We start from the raw sequence: 17,661 nt of genomic DNA on the forward strand, positions 1-17,661 counted from the left end.
GTACAGATGACAAACCTGAAAGTTATATCTGTAACCACTGTTTTGGAAAATACCTGGTTATTTTCATCTTGTCAATTCCAACAAGGCAGGGATAGAACGGATTATTTTAAGCTAGAGCTATTTGGTTAAAGTCAGTTCTCAACAGAAGTACAACAAATGCTCCTATTTTATTAGCTTTTTACTTAAAATTATTATGAATCAATTCTGTTTACAGCTATACTGCTAACATCTGGATTCCAGATCTTCTGATGGTTCATGCCCTTTGAAAATGTTTCCTGTCAGCAAGATTTCTTGCTTTGGATTGGAAATTATAATTCTATAATTTAAAAAAATATTCAGAATTCCTGAAAAGTAACTTTTTTGAGTTCTTCCTTTAATTAGATGAGTGTACTAGGAAATCTATAGATTATATTCCTAGAATAATTTTTTCATTTGTAAAAAAATAAATATTTGTCTGTGGTCAAGAAACAGAAGAAAATTTGAGTTTTGAAAAAACGGATCTGATATATGATTAATTTTTAGAATACATTTTGTTTTACACATAGCATTTTTATTCACCAAGAAAGTTTATATCTTTTCAAATGCAGTTTATTATTTTGGCAAACAATGATTTGAGGAAACTGTGACACTATGGCCACTTACCAACTATGTGTCTGATTCCTCCTCAAGGGAATTATTTTCTGGGCTTTGTGTCCACTCCATTATGTTTGGGGAAAAAAAAAGGAACGAACATCTTAGATACTGTTCTTTTGAAATGCTCATCCAAAGGTTTCTAGAAAACTTCACTTTTTGCCTTCCCTGGTCACAGCCTAATTATTAAATTTATAGTGATTAAGGCAGAATAAAACAACTCAACCACAAACAGTGTTTAAAGCAGCAGTGTGATCCATATGGAAAGTGTGGGGGGTCCAGCCAGTGTGATTAATGGCTTGATGTAGTCAGGGCTAAGACACATATGTATTCCAAAGATAATTCTGTTAATTTGAAACTGTCTTTCTAGGATGACAGCCTACTTACTCAGTTATTTCTAATAATCTTCTATACTGTAGCTATGCTGTGCATTTTAAGTTTAACAGCAACAATATGCCAATTAAATTTCTGCAGACTATATGATCTGAACACCCTACAGATCCTTAGCTTTTTCAAAGTGGGTCCGTGTATACAGAATTTGTTTGATCTCTGGTTCATGTCAACCTGGTTTTGAAACATACCATAACTAGGAAATGTTGCTTTATGATATGTTAGTTATCAGGAATGTGATCTATTCTGATAGAGGAGGAAACAAGTTCATGCACTGATCTTTCTTCAAAAATGAAATTTATTCTCCTTGCATTAAGGTAGAAAGCATACATTCTTCAAAGTTTATATTTTCTTCCTGTTTCAACTTTTATGATCATTGCCTTAAGCCTTAGGATTTTAAATTTACTAACTCAAATTTGATAATATATTTACTGATACATCATAAAAAGGTTAAGTGCAAAACTGTGTGTCTTGTACACAGGTAACAAATTGTGGTCTAGTCTTGAGAAGAGCATTGGGATGTTATTGCAGTGCAAGTAATACACAAGGAAGTACAAGTGCAGAAGTATTGTGCATCCTTGCAGATGATGGAATGGACACAAGCCAACCCTCCTGACCCATATCAGATACCAGGAAATTGTGTTTTACAGCACTGGAACCATATTGATGTAGGAACTCAACATGACTTGGCCTTTGAAACTGTAATCTTATAGATGCAGCAAGATGCCACACACAAGAATGACACAAGTATGCAATACCAGGATAAGAAGAAACGGCCTCAAGTTGCACCAGACAAGATGTAGATTGAATATTCTTCATGGGAAGGGTTATCAGGCATTGGAACAGCTGCCCAGGGAAGTGGCCTGGTGAAATGACCATCTGTGGGGAGATTTAAAATGTGGTTCTTAGGGAAATGGTTTAGTGGTGGATTCAGCAGTGCTGAGTTCACAGTTGGACTTGATGATATTACAAGTCTTTTCCAAACTAAAGGATCCTATGGTTAAGCTATCTGTTCAGTACTTCATCATAGTCCATGGGTTCACTGCCCTTTATGAACAAGTCTATGCAACTCCATTGCACAAGTCTCAAAGGCATTGGAACAGAATATTTTTTTCCAACTCAAACAAATTTGTATCACTGTAAACTCCAGCAGTATTGTATTTTGGGGACTGAAAATCCTTGTGAAACAGCATAATTCAAAACTGTAAAGTAGCAAATGTCTTACATTTTGGAATGCAGTAACAAATACAGATGTTCAGATTCCAATTGGGGCACTTGAGGCAATTGTACCAGTTCCTGATATGTTCTGAAAACAAACCCAAAAACAAAACAAAAAATTACATGAGAAACAGCAGAATAGAATGTCTGAGAACACTCACAGTTAAGAAATTTTCCGTCACCAGATGGGTTTGTTCCAAGCAAACTGTGGACTCCAAACTGCCGAGCACCTCAGGAGTAGGCACAGTACTAAACAGAACACATTCTGGGAAAGTTCCAAACAACGAAGTAAAGACAATGACGGAAGCTTGGGGACTTATCATCACAAAAACATTTGAGTACAAAATCCCACTGCACTTTGGCACAAAATACTCAAGATGGTTTACACAGACTCAACTTATCCTCAAAGTAGCACAACTGCTTTGGTGACAGTGGAGAACCTGAGATATCAACATGTTGCAAAGAAAGAGAAGAACTTCTGTCACACCGATTTTTTGATAAAAATGGAAGAGGCAGCAAGGAGCACAGCTGAAAAATGCAGTATGTCAACACTACCAAAAGAAACAGAGTTAGATATGAAACACTTTTATAACAAGCTGACTACTGACAACGATACAGAAAGTAGGTGACAGCATTTCAAAGTCAAGACATTCTACATACTTGTTGATGTGTTTACAACATAGATGAAAGAGCAGTTTCAAGATTTCACAGAGAAATGCAGGCTGACATGTTGACATTGATAAAGTTTTTAAAACATCTTCTCATATAAAGCCTCAAAGAAAACTTTGTAATTTGCATATTTAGTCCAGCTATTCACTAACCAACCCTTTCATGTATTGATTCAGACCATACAGACCTATTGGTAAATTTTCAATTAAGATGTTCAGAAGAGGACATATACATTTAAATACACAAAGTAAAAATGGAACGATCACTGGACTTTGTCTACAGAAGAATTTGGGATGTCATAATGGTCTGACAGTTTGTAAGTCTTCTGCAAGGTGGTATGTATGTTTTCTGCTGGAACATTCTGTAGGAAATTGAAAGTCCTGGCTTCCATATATTTCTAAAGAGGACTAGGGAATTTATTGAGTCTAGCCCATTACTATAAAGTATGATAGGGTTCTCCCTTCACATTTTACCAAACAGCATTATAGTATTCACTGAAAATCCCTTCCCTTTCTGTGAAGTGATTTCAGTCCACATGTCCCATCTCATGAGGGAAATCTCCAGTTACTCCATTATTGGGTTTTGTGATCCAAGCCTGTACCAGTTCTTTGAGGGTAAAACCCTCAAAGTTTGGTGAACCCCATTCAAAGTTGTATGGAATAATTAAACCTGATGTAGAAAGAGCACATGTGTGCCAATAGCACTGTTTGACTTGGGAAAATCACCTTAGACTTGTGAGACACCCCCCAACGAAATCATTGCATTCCCCTAGGATACAAGAGAATACAGTCATTTGTGCTCTTGTCCAAATATTTAATTCATGCAAAGGAATTAAACCCACTATATTTGGGGAACAAATAGCCGCTGTAAGTAAGCAAAGCATTTCTAGTGACATCAGCAATGTTTGGATCACATTTGCAAGAAAAGTCAAATCACTATTTAAAACTGAAAAATTGTTCACATGCTAATGAAATTGAATTGCAGGAGTGGATTTTATATAGGTCTTAATGTTTAATTTAGATGAAAGAAACTAAAGATTAAAAACTCATGCCTTAACAGAATGTTTCTGCAAGTCATACTAACTTACAAAAAATATCAGCCTAACCTAAACTATTGCTGTAGCATTGCTAAATGTTACAAAGTGTGAATTCCAAGTGTTGAATAGCCATTCATTACTTCTTTGTACTTAATTTAATGTGTTATGCTTTCCTGTTAATCAAGCTAGATTTGCAACATCTAAGCAAATTACTCTAACATTTGGTCTTCATAATCTGACTACAAAATACCCAATGTGAAAAAGATTTTTTTCATGAAAAGTCTTGTTTTCTTTGTTGAGAAGTTGCTGATAGATAAAATTCTCATTATATTCAGACAGTATTTTAATTAATATATATGTACAAAAAGAAATCCATCTCCTGTCTCTTTGTTTTAGCTCTTTCTGGCTTTACAGAGCCAGAATGGTATGACCAAGGAGGCTGTAAGAATCCCCAACCTGAGCTTCTTAATGTAAAAAAGTCATTAAAGTTCACGAAGTCACCTCCTTTTTGAGACCTGTAACTTTTCATTTTCCCTCCACCCTTCTGTTTTCTCCAAAGTGTGACCTATGGCCTATATTCACAGTCTGAGCAGAGACTGTGGATGCAGAGGGATTTGAGGTAGAAACATTTCCTTGGGCAATAGAAGTGGTAACAGCAGGAGTACTAAGGAAAACAAAGTGCTAGGATAAATCTCCTCTTAAAAAAAAAAATAAATCACAGTGCCAAGGTGTTCCTTGCAGCTACTCTGTATGTATGGGGAAGAATCTTAATCATCTGTGCACAAGGTATGGGATATATAAACCATCTACAGAATTCCAGAATTAACTAAAAGTCACTGTATTTGTTTAAAATAATAGTAATTAAAAACTGGAGTGTGAGAAAGAAATGCACTAAAATGTTAAGACAAAGCCCAGCAATCATGCAGTTTTAGAGCACATATTTATCCTGTTGCCAGCTTTTTGCACTATCTAAATTTTTCCTAGTTTTACTTTAATAGGGAAAAATCTCAGCAACATTATTTGGTACTCTCATAAAAATAAGCCAACTTTCCCATGATGATTTATATAGCTAGACAGTATGCATCAAGTATCTTACGTCCTATAAAACTGAAATTTGCACAAAATGGTAATTATACCATTTTGACATTATACAAGGGACTGTTTGCCAAGGACTAAAAAGGACTATCCTCATAAAATTGGGGAGAGGGGCTTGCTACTCACCAGATTTCTATTCCTATTTACAGCACTTCAAGTAATTTCTATTTTAAACATAAGAACCCTCAAGAAATATCTACAGAAATATTGTAAAAGAGAGGAAAAACCCCTGATACCAAACACAAAAGACAATGCTGCATTTCATTACTATAATTGTTGCATCAAACCAAGCATCCAGGTTAGTAATCTGGATGTTCTCAGAAAAAAGAAACAAAATTTCATTCATATACACCCAATTTCTCCAGTTTAAAATTAATTTCTTTCAAAGAAGGTTAACACCACGAGGGTTTTTTGCCCCTTTGCAATGCTCTGTAGTTCTGAACCACTAGCTGAAAATAGGACTTCAAGGCAGTGGAGGAAAGTGTAAGATGAGTTCAGGAGCGTTCTGTGATTCTCTATCCATTGAATCATTAGTACTTCTGAAACTCAGGAAAACTGGGTATTGTGTAAAATAGCTTGAGGGAACAGCTTCAGAACATTAAAATACAGTCCACAGGCAATTTTCTAAAAGAACTCTCCTCACCATGGTTCTGTCCTCTTTTTCAATATTTTAAGCTAGCTGCCTTAAGTGATGTATTGCCCTCTGCTCAGTATGTACCTTCCCTTTGACAGGCTGCCTTGGTGTGAGTGCCACCATCCGCTGGGGCTCCCGGTGCCCACTGGGACGCTGGCACAGCTCTGCCAGGGATGCTGCCAGCTGGGCACAGCACAGCTCTTCCTGAGTGTATTTCCACCTTCTTCTGCATGCAGCTATGGAACAGAACACTTCTCTCAGGAACCTGTGGCTCTCTGCTCCTGTGCTGGCAGCTCTGCGGACAAAAGTGCGGCAGGCAGAGGGAAACCCCTGACAGTCCCACTGTTGCTCTGCTCTAGTCAGTGAGCTGAGGGCTCTACCTCTGGTATACTGATGAAAAAAAGAGGAAATACAGTCTTCCCTCTAATCTTAATCTAAGAGAAAATATACATAAAAAAAGAGCAACTAAAACCTAGAGTTTTGGGGCAGGGATGTGAGGGCTTTTAGAGATTTGCAATTTTTTGATTTTTATTTGAAACATCACCCATAGGGGGTTGTTTCTTTTTTTTGCTAAACAACAAGAATAAAAGAACCAGAGTTTTAAAAGCTGGAGTTCAAAAACAAATACCTAGCCTCTTCTGGGTTTAGAGTAGTAAATCCTTGTGTGCATGCATACTTGCAGATAAGTGGGCACAGTTTTACTTGTATGGAAAGCTAAGTGTTAGATTAAAATAACTGTTCTCACATCAGTGACAATTTCAAAAAAAATATAAATGCTACAAGTATAAAAGATACAACAAGCAATACAAGATATTGTTTCAAACAAAGTCAGTTTTCCAGCTTATTAATTCTGGGAGCTGACTCTCTTGTTTATCACCTTTTTTTAAACCACCAATACCAAAATAGAAAGCATGAATACTAGCAGCATAGCAAAAAAAGAAAAAAACCTCTCATTTTTTTAAAATGAGGATCAGTGGGTAGAATGCACAAAGAATTCAGTTTTAAAATCTGAATAAAATACTACACCTTTCAAGAAATAGCATACAATATCATGCTTTCCTAAAATGATCTTTTAATTTGAAGAATTCAGTCTTGCTAAAACAGAAGGCCAATAAGAAACAGGTATATTTTTACACAGAAGATAACACGAGAAGAAATTCAGCAGTATCTAAGATCACAACAGTAATAGCAGTGGAACAATGAAGTTACAATTGCCTAGAAACAGCATAGGAGAGTGGAAAATCTAGCCTTGTGCATGGATTTAAATAAAAGCCTGCATGTATGTTGTTAGATCCTATTGGAAGTGACATTGTGTTAAGAGGTTTCAGCCATTGAAGTTGTACTGATGTAAGCTCGGGCAGGATTTGGCCCTGCCTATCACATTTATTATACATGTGCTGCTCACTCTCTTGTTTTGCTCCAGTCTGACCTATTGGCTGTCCCTGCTGGCTGGGATGCTGACTTCATCCTTGACCCTGGATTTCTTCCACACCCCAATTCTCCTGTGGCTGCACATTACTGCTCTCATTGCTTTGGCAATCTATTTTTTACTGTAATTTCATCCTCACTGAAGTCTCCCATTAAGAAATCTGATTATTTCAAGCTATCATCAAATCTGTTTGCTTTCCTAATTTGAAATACTTGCATTTTGACCTCAATGCTTCTCAGTATAAGCACCCTGCAGAAACATTAAAATTAATCCTCTAAAGGCCAATTTTAATGTAAAATTATGACAGTTTTCATCTTCAGCTATCCCTACCAGGTCTTCATTGATTGCAGGATCTGTTAAAAAATGTCTCTCCTTGTTTTCCTCCATGGATTTTCTCCAGACTACCTTTTCTTCTAAGGCTGGACTTTTCATTCCACCTCTCCTTAGGAAGTAACTTTCATCAGAGCTGTGTGGATACCAAAGGCTATCAAGTAAAACTGTTACACACAGCTTTGTTTGCATTGTATATATGCAAATACAGATAAAAATCAGCAGAGAATAAGGTCCCATTGGTCAGTGCTATGCAAGAGTGCCCTGGGATAAACATACCATCTACAACACAGAATACCCCTAACTGTGTCCAAAGGATGTATTTTGGGTAAAAAACAAGAGGAAATTGAGTTTTCCGAGTTGAGAGGGAATGGTTAGGACACAAAGCCTGTGGCTATAAGAATATTGAATATAATAGGGATCAAAAAGCTGAGAGGCTGTGCCTTTCTTCTGGCATGAAAGGCAGTGTTCATAGTGGAGGAAGGCATTACAGTTGCCTTATTTCCTTTCCCTTACTGAAATCTCTGAAGGCAGACACCCTGCTAAGTTGTGTGTTTCCACAACAGCTTCGTGGTCCTTGCTAGAAGAGCAAACAGGAAGACTTCAGCTCTCCCCAGCCACTCCAAATGAGCTCTGTAGTGTTCCTGTGAGTTCCCACCCCCACATTTAGCACCATCTCCAGTCTGTTCTGTCCTTTGTTAGAGTTTTACCAGCATTGTTTACAAAACTGCTTCTGCTACCTGTAAAAAACCCTTTTCTCAGTCCTTCCATCCAATCCTATTGCTTTCCCATTTCTTTTCAAAATCATATGATAATACCTGTTTGAGTGACCCCTTGTACTTTGATAAAAATTTCAGTTAACAGAGGGTTAAAAGAGAGAATATGAGGGATTTCTGTGACAGAGAGCCATGTCTGAGAATGACATGGACTTGCAGAAAGGTCCGTTTGCTACCACATTTGTATCAAAACCAGGGACATTTCAACACCCCCTGTTTGTTGAATACATGCACTAGTCACTAGGTAGCTGATAACTCCTATGGACAAAATATGAGCAGCAACCATTGCGTCCCTCATGCCCCTTTCAGGGAATGCTAGTAGAAAATATATTTTCAGTTAGGCAAAATATCTGGAGTACTCCCTGTGTTACTCATAAATTAAATTAATTTTCAGTTTTCTTCTTAACATTAGATATTTTAGAAATGCCTATTGGACAACAACTTTTCCATCTTCAGAGGTAAGGGGTTTGGGCTTACTGCTTTCTTGAATAGTGACATAACTTTTGATGAATTTAACTCATAGCTTCTGGATTTTGTAGCTGTAATAGGAAGCAGACTTATAGTGAGCACACATATTTCTGTGGCTTTACCATATGGTCCTGTGGCTTGCATACCGCAGAGTGAAGAACAGAACTAAAATCACAGTGTAGTGAGACCAAAAATCTTCCTGGAAAGCTCATGTGCAGCAAAACCCACTACTTGGAGCATGCTAACACCAAGTTACAGCTAAATATTTCCTCACTGAGGGTATGAAGGGGATCCACAAACTCCAGAAATGGTGTTGTGTAGGCAGAATTGACAACTAATGCCCTATATGCCTCTCCACAAAAAACGCATTACAGCAGAAAGCAACCAGATATAGGCAAGGCAGTGTCACAAAATATTCTAAGTGAGCTCCTATGCTTAAAGGAACACTGAAGACTGAGGCATTTGAGGGCTCAAAAAAGTTCATTTTTAAGTGAGTGTCCTGTCTATTCCATGTAGCCATATGTGCCATTTGGTCCATTGCCTCACCAGCCTGGAGAGGGCTTGTCTGAGACACCTGAACTTGTAACTTGGTAACAAGGAGAACACGGCTCCCATTTATTTGCCAGAGGTCACAGTGGACAAGAACACATGGCATGCTTTTCCATGCAGGGAGGAGGAGAAGCAGAACTGCCTTTCCACAGGATCACATCCCTGCCTTCCCTGTGCCAGAGCTTGAGAAAAGCCTTCAGCTGTAACCTGACACAGAGCTGCCCCTCTCACAGGGGGCCAAAGCCACAGCAAACTTCAACATCCTCTGCCAGCCCCCAGAAGTTACCACCTTAATCTGGCATTAGAAAAGTGACCTCATTGTAGTTTTCCACATATCAATAATGAAGCTAGTTTTCATTTCATCACCTGTAGCTCAGAATAACAACAATAAAAAAAGGAAAAATCAAAAACCCCAGATAATTGTCTTTAAAAATAAATGAATCCGTCAACTTGCAGCAAACTACTCACAAGAGAATTCATCCTTGGAATTTAATACAGAACAAGCTCTGCAGTGCACCAGTACACACTTTAAATAAAGCCTTTCCAAGGCATGTTATCCTCTCAGTGAAAGGGAAAAAAATCCAAAAGAGGAAAAAAAAAAAAAAAAAAAAAGGCTCTATATTCAAAATCAGCACTGTTATTCCTACAGTAGCTGGTAAGCACTGCAGAAGCATTGGAGACAACTGACTTGGAAATATGACTACTTTCAGTATGAGAGATTGCAAGAAATTAACCATTTGTCTTAGATTTCAGTGTTTCTGCCCCAAGGAAAAATTGAAGTGGCAGCAGCAGAAAGTTACAAGTGTATCACAGTCCAGAGCAAGGAATTCTCCCAATTTACTGCTAGGCTGCAAGAGCCTAAAAATTAGGTTGCTTGGTTGCCCAAACTAGGCTATGTGGTGTCCAATTTAAATTTCTGTATTTGCTCTCTTTGGCCAAAGAACCTGGGAGTCTGAACCTGGAGCACACACAATTATGTGCAAAGAGAGCTGCCAGGCTGCAAACACCTGGGTCAGCACCTACCTGGTCTGGAAAGCTTCCATGGAGAGTCTCCTGGGCACATCTTTGTACTGGGGGAAAGAAGTAAAGGAGAACCGAGATAAGTGTGGCATTTCTTCCTCAGTAAAATTTACCTATAATAATCCAGGCATAATATAACCTTGGAGTGCTGGGAGGGACCTCCAGCGTGGGCAGGACCTGAGCAGGGCAGGGAGGAGACAGCCCCCACACCCCTCTGTCACCTCCCTGGGCACAGGGACAGCCCAGGACATCAGCCCACAACCAAACAGGGCTGGAGGGAGCAAGAGAGCACCACCAAAACCCAGGCCAAGGAGCCCAGGCTGGGCTGAAATAGGGAGGTGGGCAGGGTGGGGAGAGGCCCCAGGTGGGGATCACCAGGCCATCATTACTGTATTGACTTTTTTCTTTTTAATTAAACTCCAGAAATGAAAACTACAGAGTTACACTATTCATTCATCTTCAAAAATTAATGCAATGAATACTTTAGGTGTAGTGTTTTCCGGTCTTATTCAGTGTTATAGAAATAAAATAAAATAAGTGGTTAGACAAGCTAGCATGAAAAGTGGCTGGTATTTTTAGGAATTTTCTCATTCAAAACACCTGGTCATGTGTTAAAGGGACAGGAATTAATGTACATTATTAAGCTTTGCTCTGACCATAAATGACTATGCAGAGTTTAAAATTGTCAGAACATCCTTTGCCTCTGTGGTTGGGTTATCCAAACCAGGATCCTTCAGGTAGCTGCCTGCCCATTTACACACACTCACAAACACACGTCCCTACCTGGCACATGCTGCTGACAGCAGCACACAACCCAGTTCAGTGCCTTCAAGGTTACACCTGTGTTTAAAGTTATGTGTACGCTTAAGTGCTTAGTTGCATGAAGCCCAGCACAGTGGCTCACAGACCCTTATTTCACATGCAAAACATTGATTCAAGAACAGTCATGCACACAGTTAAAGGCTCATTTCTTAGTCTTGGTAAGTTTGAGATGCTGAGAGATTTCCCCAAGATGTGCTCCCAGAGAAGCACTAAATTCAGTAAATTCAGTCCATACCAAATCAACAATGTCAAAATTCAAGCCAGAAACTTTTCCTGCAAAACATTCTTCAGGTCTCTGCACCAGCCCTGCAGCCTGGATGTTCTTCTCTATTGCTCACTTACAGTCATTTTGTTATGGTGGATTTCAGAGGTTCTGTGGGTAAGGTTAAAACTCTGCTTGGGTTACAGCATACAGTAATAAATCCCTGTGGGCTGCTCTGTAATGTTCAGCAGGTAATTCACATCTGGACTCTCACTAGGATGGGTACCTGAAGGGAACATTAATTGCTGCTCACCTGAATAATGGTTTAAAAACCAGGTGGCTTCAGGCTGGATTGTGCTGCCACACATGGAGTTAAACCTTGATCTGCATACCAGCACCTCTGCCCAGTGGAAGAATTTTCCCTACCTGCTTCTCCCTGGCATTCCTTATAGTCTTCCTTAGGCATCTTTTATTCAAAATTGTTTCAGTGTGTATGATTTTAAAAAAGGTATTGCATTTCTCTGCCTTTCATAGGCATTTCTTGGAACTCAGGGATGGGACAGGTTTTGCCTATTTTCCAGAAAGTGCCTCTGCCAAGGAGAAATGCATAAAGAAAACATTTATTTCATCTGGATAACCCAGTGTTTCCATTAGAATCACATAATGTCTAATTATGTACTCCATAAATCTTCATATTTTGTTATGAAGCTCATAATAACAAAATCTGATAAATAGATTCTCTCCCCTGGCCACTACCAATTCAGTCGAAAAAATACTTATTTATGAAGCTTTATTAATAAAGTCTGAATAATTCAAACAGCTTCTTCAGTGAAGAAACAGCATATTCCTATTTGCATATAAATGAAATGATGCTTTAGTGTCAGAGTGAAGAATTAAATAATACGAATTTTTACAGTGCAGTCCTGACAGCCTCATAAATATTATGGTCATAAGTTGCAGTTTCCTAAAAATTTCATTTTATCTTTTATTACAAAAATATGACCAAAGGGCCAAGTCCTACTCATTTTACATGTGTGAGTATTCCCAATGACAACACAACCACTCAGTAAGTGAGGTTACCACATTCAGCCTTGTGCCAGCTACTGGAGCAAAAACACTCTGTTATCTACATATTTTCTAGGAGACCAGAATCTCCTATTTAACCATGAGGAAAATCTTGTGTGATGATAAAATATAAAGAACAACAAAAACCCCTGTAGCTCTACATTCAAAGAGACAATATAGAACATGAGGAAAGGAAAAGCACAGAGCTAATACACATAAGATGCCAGATTTGCTCTTAGTTACACTGGTACCAGTTTGGCCAAGCCAAATATTCCTGTTAGGTGTAAGCAATCACAGAAGCTGATGCAATTATAAGAACACCTAAATGACTTCAAATGGACTGATGCTGCTGAGGAAAGCTTTGATTTTATCTGTTTTCTTTGAAAGGTTGAAAAATCTCTGAAGCATAACCCCAGACCAGCTATAGAGAGAGCTGAACTGAATGAAGCACATTTTCCTAGCGGTCAAATAAAAGTGAGGGCCATGACACTACTTAAGCAATTTCTCAGAGAGGTGTTGTGCAGTCTCAGCAGCTGAGACAAGGAGTGGGTGCCTCCATAACCTGTCAGTGATATATTTCCAGCCACAGTGCTGTGCAAGTGGGACAAAATAGTGAAATACAGATAAGGCACACATGGAAAATAAAGCTAAACTTGAGGTGGTAGGAGGAAAAGAATTATTTATAGATGTTTTGGAGAGTTTACAAAGTATAGAAATTTATTTATGAAGTCTAAAGGAGATTATGGGAATTTATAGTTTGATCTGTAAATTAGGGGCAAGTGTATCCAACCCTGACCTAAGCCTGCTGCACTCAAACACAACACAGCCTGTGTTTGCCTTGCCTTGCTTTCCAGAGAGACACTGGGTCTCAATCTGAAGACACCCAAAGCCAAGTAATCAATGATGGCCCTTAACTATTCCAGGGAATACTTATTGTCAGTACTGAACTAGGTACTGAAAACTATTTTATTTTGCTTTATTCCAGCTACTAGACATTTTTCCTTCTTATTCCAGTGTGGTAGGTTCAAATGTCCCTTATATTCAACATTCTTTTTGTGTATATGTGTATACAGTTATCAACTCACCTTTCAATCTTTTTGATTCAGTGGCTAAGTTAAGGTTCTGAGTTCTTCAATTACAGTGCATTTTCTCTGACTCCTGATCATTCTGTAGCTCTTCTCAATACTCACTTTGTTTTTTCAGTATCCATCCTGCAATGTGAGCATCACAACCGTGCACACCATGGCCCAACCACCCTCAGCACTTTGCACACACAGGTAAAAATTGCCAACATTAACAGCTGCACTCTGTCTATAAGTCAAGGTTTGCACAAACCCTTTCTGCTACAGCAAACTCATCAGCTTACTCAGCTTGGCCTTTTTAAACTTTTCCATTGTGCAGGAGAGCCTACATTCTTATTAGTATATATCAATAGATTTTATTAAAATATACTTTGTTTGAATGAGACCCAGTTTATAAAAGGTTAAGAATTCCTCTGTATCTTTGCCTGAAGTAATTTTTATATCTATTTTTAACTGCCTTTAAATAGGCTGTAGACACTGCTATTGTAGTATGTTTTCTGGCACCACAATAATTCTTGATATGTGAGATATAGCTGATCAGAAAATGTTGGCAGAGACAGTCACTGACACATCTGAGTGCATTATTCTAGGGCTGCACTTATTTGCATGTGAGAGCAAAGCTGGCAATCTCAGTTTTCCTGGTTAAGAAATGGAGATGGAAAATGAAAAACAGAAATAAAGGACTTTAGTCCCATGGTTTTCAAATCAATCTCTTCATGTTAGTGCAAGACTCATGAGTCCTGAGTGATTGGATTTGACAGTATTCCTAAAGGGCACAATAGCATGAAGAGATTTGTCTCAACCTGGTGCCAAAGAGAGCAAACTTTTGCCATTCAATCATATTGCTAACAAAAAGAGTAATTAGAGGTAGGAAAGTATGTGTCATTTAGGCTAATGAAAACTGAATAGTACATTTAACAGTCGCTAAATTAACTGTCATTAAAATTGAATTTTGTCTATATGCATATATGTATATTTCTAATACTGACAGGGCAGCAACTGCTTTTCTTTACTCTTTTCTAAGTAGTCTCTAAGTTGTAATTATAAATTTCTAATTTATGAACAGGTGTTCATGGCAGCAAGGGGATGTTAAGGATCTCCTACCTCTGTGCTGGCTCTTGCTTATTGTTTTTCTAAGGCTGTACAAACACAGGGAGGCTTCTAGTTTCCTTGACCTAGGAAGCAGTTAATAGATGTGCTCTAGTGTCAGCACAGACTCTTTTAGGCCCATCAGCAGATACAAAAAGCTTGATTCTGCAGCAGTGGATGCAATCACACAGCAATGTTTGGATCCTTTCCTGGCGAGCTCCCAGATGTGGGTTTTGGCAATTGCTTATCAGCCGTAGGGAACGTCCTGCATGGGCCTGGCTCATCATTTGGCTTCTCATCCTCCATATCCAGTCTAGAGGTAAAGCCACTAGAGAAGACAGGGCACCAGTTTGGCTCACAGAGCATTAGATGTGCTGCTTTGTCATTTTCAGTTGATGTGATTTCTTCTCTTTCCTTCTGAGAAGTCCCTGCCGCGGTGCATGGTTGGAACTGAATGCTCAGTGTTGAATGAGAAGGTGGAGCCTTCTTTGCCCCACAAGTGAAGGAGTTTCTGCTCATCCAAGCCAACAGCAAAGAATGAGTGTCTTGTGCCACAGCAAAGGCACAGAAGCTGTGTAGATGCAAAGCAGAAGCTATACCTTTAGTTTTTCTACTTCCATTCAAAATAGAGCAAAAATAAGCTCAAGGTACTTAAGCAAGTACTGAGGAAATAGAGTGGGAACAGTACATATAATCTTATCTCCTCTGAAGATGTACATGGAGAAAAACATTGATGAAGAGGTGACTTTTGAGAAGTATGAGAAGAGTCATATCTATTTTGGCTTAATTTCCTCTTGAAACAGAGGAGAAACCAGAAGGTAAAAAGTCTTTTGCAAGACATAAATGAAGGCAAGCATCAAGGCTGGCGTTTGTGGCAGGCTAAAAACTAGGGCAATAAATTAGGAAACAATATGAGATTATACTACAAAGCCAGTTATGCTCATGAGAACAAAAAAAAATATAAATTTGACATGATGGAGAACCAGAATCACTGGAAGGATGGCATGAGAGAGCACAGCATGTTTGGATCAATAAGAAAGGAGGAAATGGAGAGGAGCTAATGATCAAGCTAGAAAAATGACATGGGTCTAAATGAAAATAATTTTAGGTGTTGGAACCAAGATAAATTGAGACATAGCAGGGAAAGAAACCACAGCTAGACAGGGTCTTGATAAGAAGATGTAAAGAAAGCAGATTTCTTGAAAGTCCAACTGAAGTGATGAGGATGAAGTTATGTATAGATATGACTGACAGGGAAGTGCCAATAATGGGAGCTGTATAGAAATGCTGGTGATTCAGTATTCCACATGAGGACAACTCCAAGGCAGAGGCCAAGGAAGTTGGATGGAACTCTGACCTGGCCAGGAGGCAGCAGAGCTAAGTATGCAACCTGTAAATAATCAGCAGCTATTTTGCAAGTATTAACTAGCAAATATAATTCCTGGTTCAACAGTATTCAGAAATGGCTGTAGGTAAGATTGTCCCAAGAGGTTAATTTAGAATGTTGTTGGTTGTCATTAGCACTAGGACAAACTTGCACTCATGAATACTTATGGTGCCCTTTGAACTTCTGTAAGATTACATGGACAAAAGAAAGAACAGAATTTGGCCTACATTATTTTCTCATTATAACTAATTTAATTAATGTTTGGTATAATCTGCTTTTAAATACAGTCACACTTAGCTGAAATTATTGAGCTTGCATACTTCACTTAATCTCAAGCTGCTGCACTGACTTCTTAGAGCCCTAAACAGAAAGTGCAAATGAGAACAACTGTTGGAAAAGAAAAATCCACACATCAAACCAAAATCTGCTAAAAGCAACAAAGCAGCTCAGCAACTCATTTCTGCACCCTCCTTGTAGAATGTGTCATAGAAACACAACAAAAGCAGTGGAACCTGCGTCTGCATTTAACAATTTGTTAACCTAAACACAGCTTGTTAAAAGGTAAAACCAAGATAGAACATTGCCTTGGGAACTTTGGAACCCCAGGCTTGGTTGTTGTTTACCAAGGGCTGCAGTTAGAGATCTCTACCTGAATTATGCAATAAACAAGAGTATTCTGGTTCATATTCTAGTGAACAAGAGATCTGTGCATTATCAAGTGCAGTGGAGCTACTCTTCAACAAGAGTAATATTATTTTTATCTTTAAAAAAGAAGAAATATTGACTAAAAATCGGTAATAGACAAGAAGTGCTAAATCCTTTTATTTACAAACAACTGCATTGGTTTCAATAAAATCCAACTACTCCAAACGTCTGCAAAACATTACAGTGAATGGTTCCAACAGTTCCACTAAATTTCGTAGTCCTGCTCATTTCTGGTCAGCAGTTACAGCCCAGGCCAGAGCCAAGATACAAATTTAATTTTGTATTCTGTGCGATCTTTTCTGTTGTGTAACCAGGCAGCCAGGCAAAGCTGCAAGCCAAGCTGTTTCCCCCGTTAAATGGTGTAGGTGGAGCCATTCCTCGGCCTCTGGGCCATTGACTGAGTTTATAGCGTAGCTAATGAGAAAAACAACTTAATGGAGACTTGGGATTGGATTATTTCACAATAACCACACATAGAAAATGAACTCTAAGGGACAAACACCCCTGGAGGCGCCTCGACCCCCGCGCTCTCCTCCCGTCCCGGCCGGGGGCCGGGCACTGAGGCGGCCCCGCCCCGCCCCGCGCGCCGGGCCCCGCCCCGCCCCGCGCGCCGGGCCCCGCCCCGCCCCGCGCGCCGGGCCCCGCCCCGCCCCGCGCGCCGGGCCCCGCCCCGCCCCGCGCGCCGGGCCCCGCCCCGCCCCGCGCGCGCCGCTCCGGCCGGCCAATGGCAGCGCGCCCTTCCCCGCCCGGCGCCGCCATTGGCCGGGGCCGCCGCTTCCGCCGAGGGCCGGGATTGGCGCGCGCGGCGAAAGGCGGCAGCAGCAAAACCCCGGCGCGCGCCGGTGCCCGCGTGAGTGCCCGTGTGAGTGCCCGTCCGCGCGCCCGCTCCCCCCGCTCCCCCCCCCCCCCCGTCCCGCTCGTGTGGGGGCCCCGCTCCGCGCACCCTCCGCGCCCGCGATCCCCGCGGCGGCGGCTCCCCTGCCCTGCCGGAGGGAGCTGAGCGCCGGCCCCGCGCGGGAGCCGAAGGGCCCGTCTGCACCCCGCCCGAAGGGCCCCTCTGCACCC

At 40.1% G+C, this 17,661-nt stretch overlaps 1 long non-coding RNA gene across 1 annotated transcript; it reads right to left on the reverse strand.

Annotated features, from left to right (window-relative positions):
* Positions 1-1,389: 1,389 nt before the first annotated feature.
* Positions 1,390-10,904, reverse strand: LOC134555324 (uncharacterized). Its single transcript, XR_010081407.1, has 3 exons — positions 10,248-10,904; positions 2,246-2,326; positions 1,390-1,899 (listed from the first exon to the last, which is right to left on the reverse strand). It is a non-coding gene; the product is annotated as an uncharacterized LOC134555324 (long non-coding RNA).
* Positions 10,905-17,661: the final 6,757 nt, after the last annotated feature.

The sequence above is a fragment of the Prinia subflava genome, chromosome 10 (genome assembly GCF_021018805.1).
Source record: "Prinia subflava isolate CZ2003 ecotype Zambia chromosome 10, Cam_Psub_1.2, whole genome shotgun sequence".
Lineage (NCBI taxonomy): Eukaryota > Metazoa > Chordata > Aves > Passeriformes > Cisticolidae > Prinia > Prinia subflava.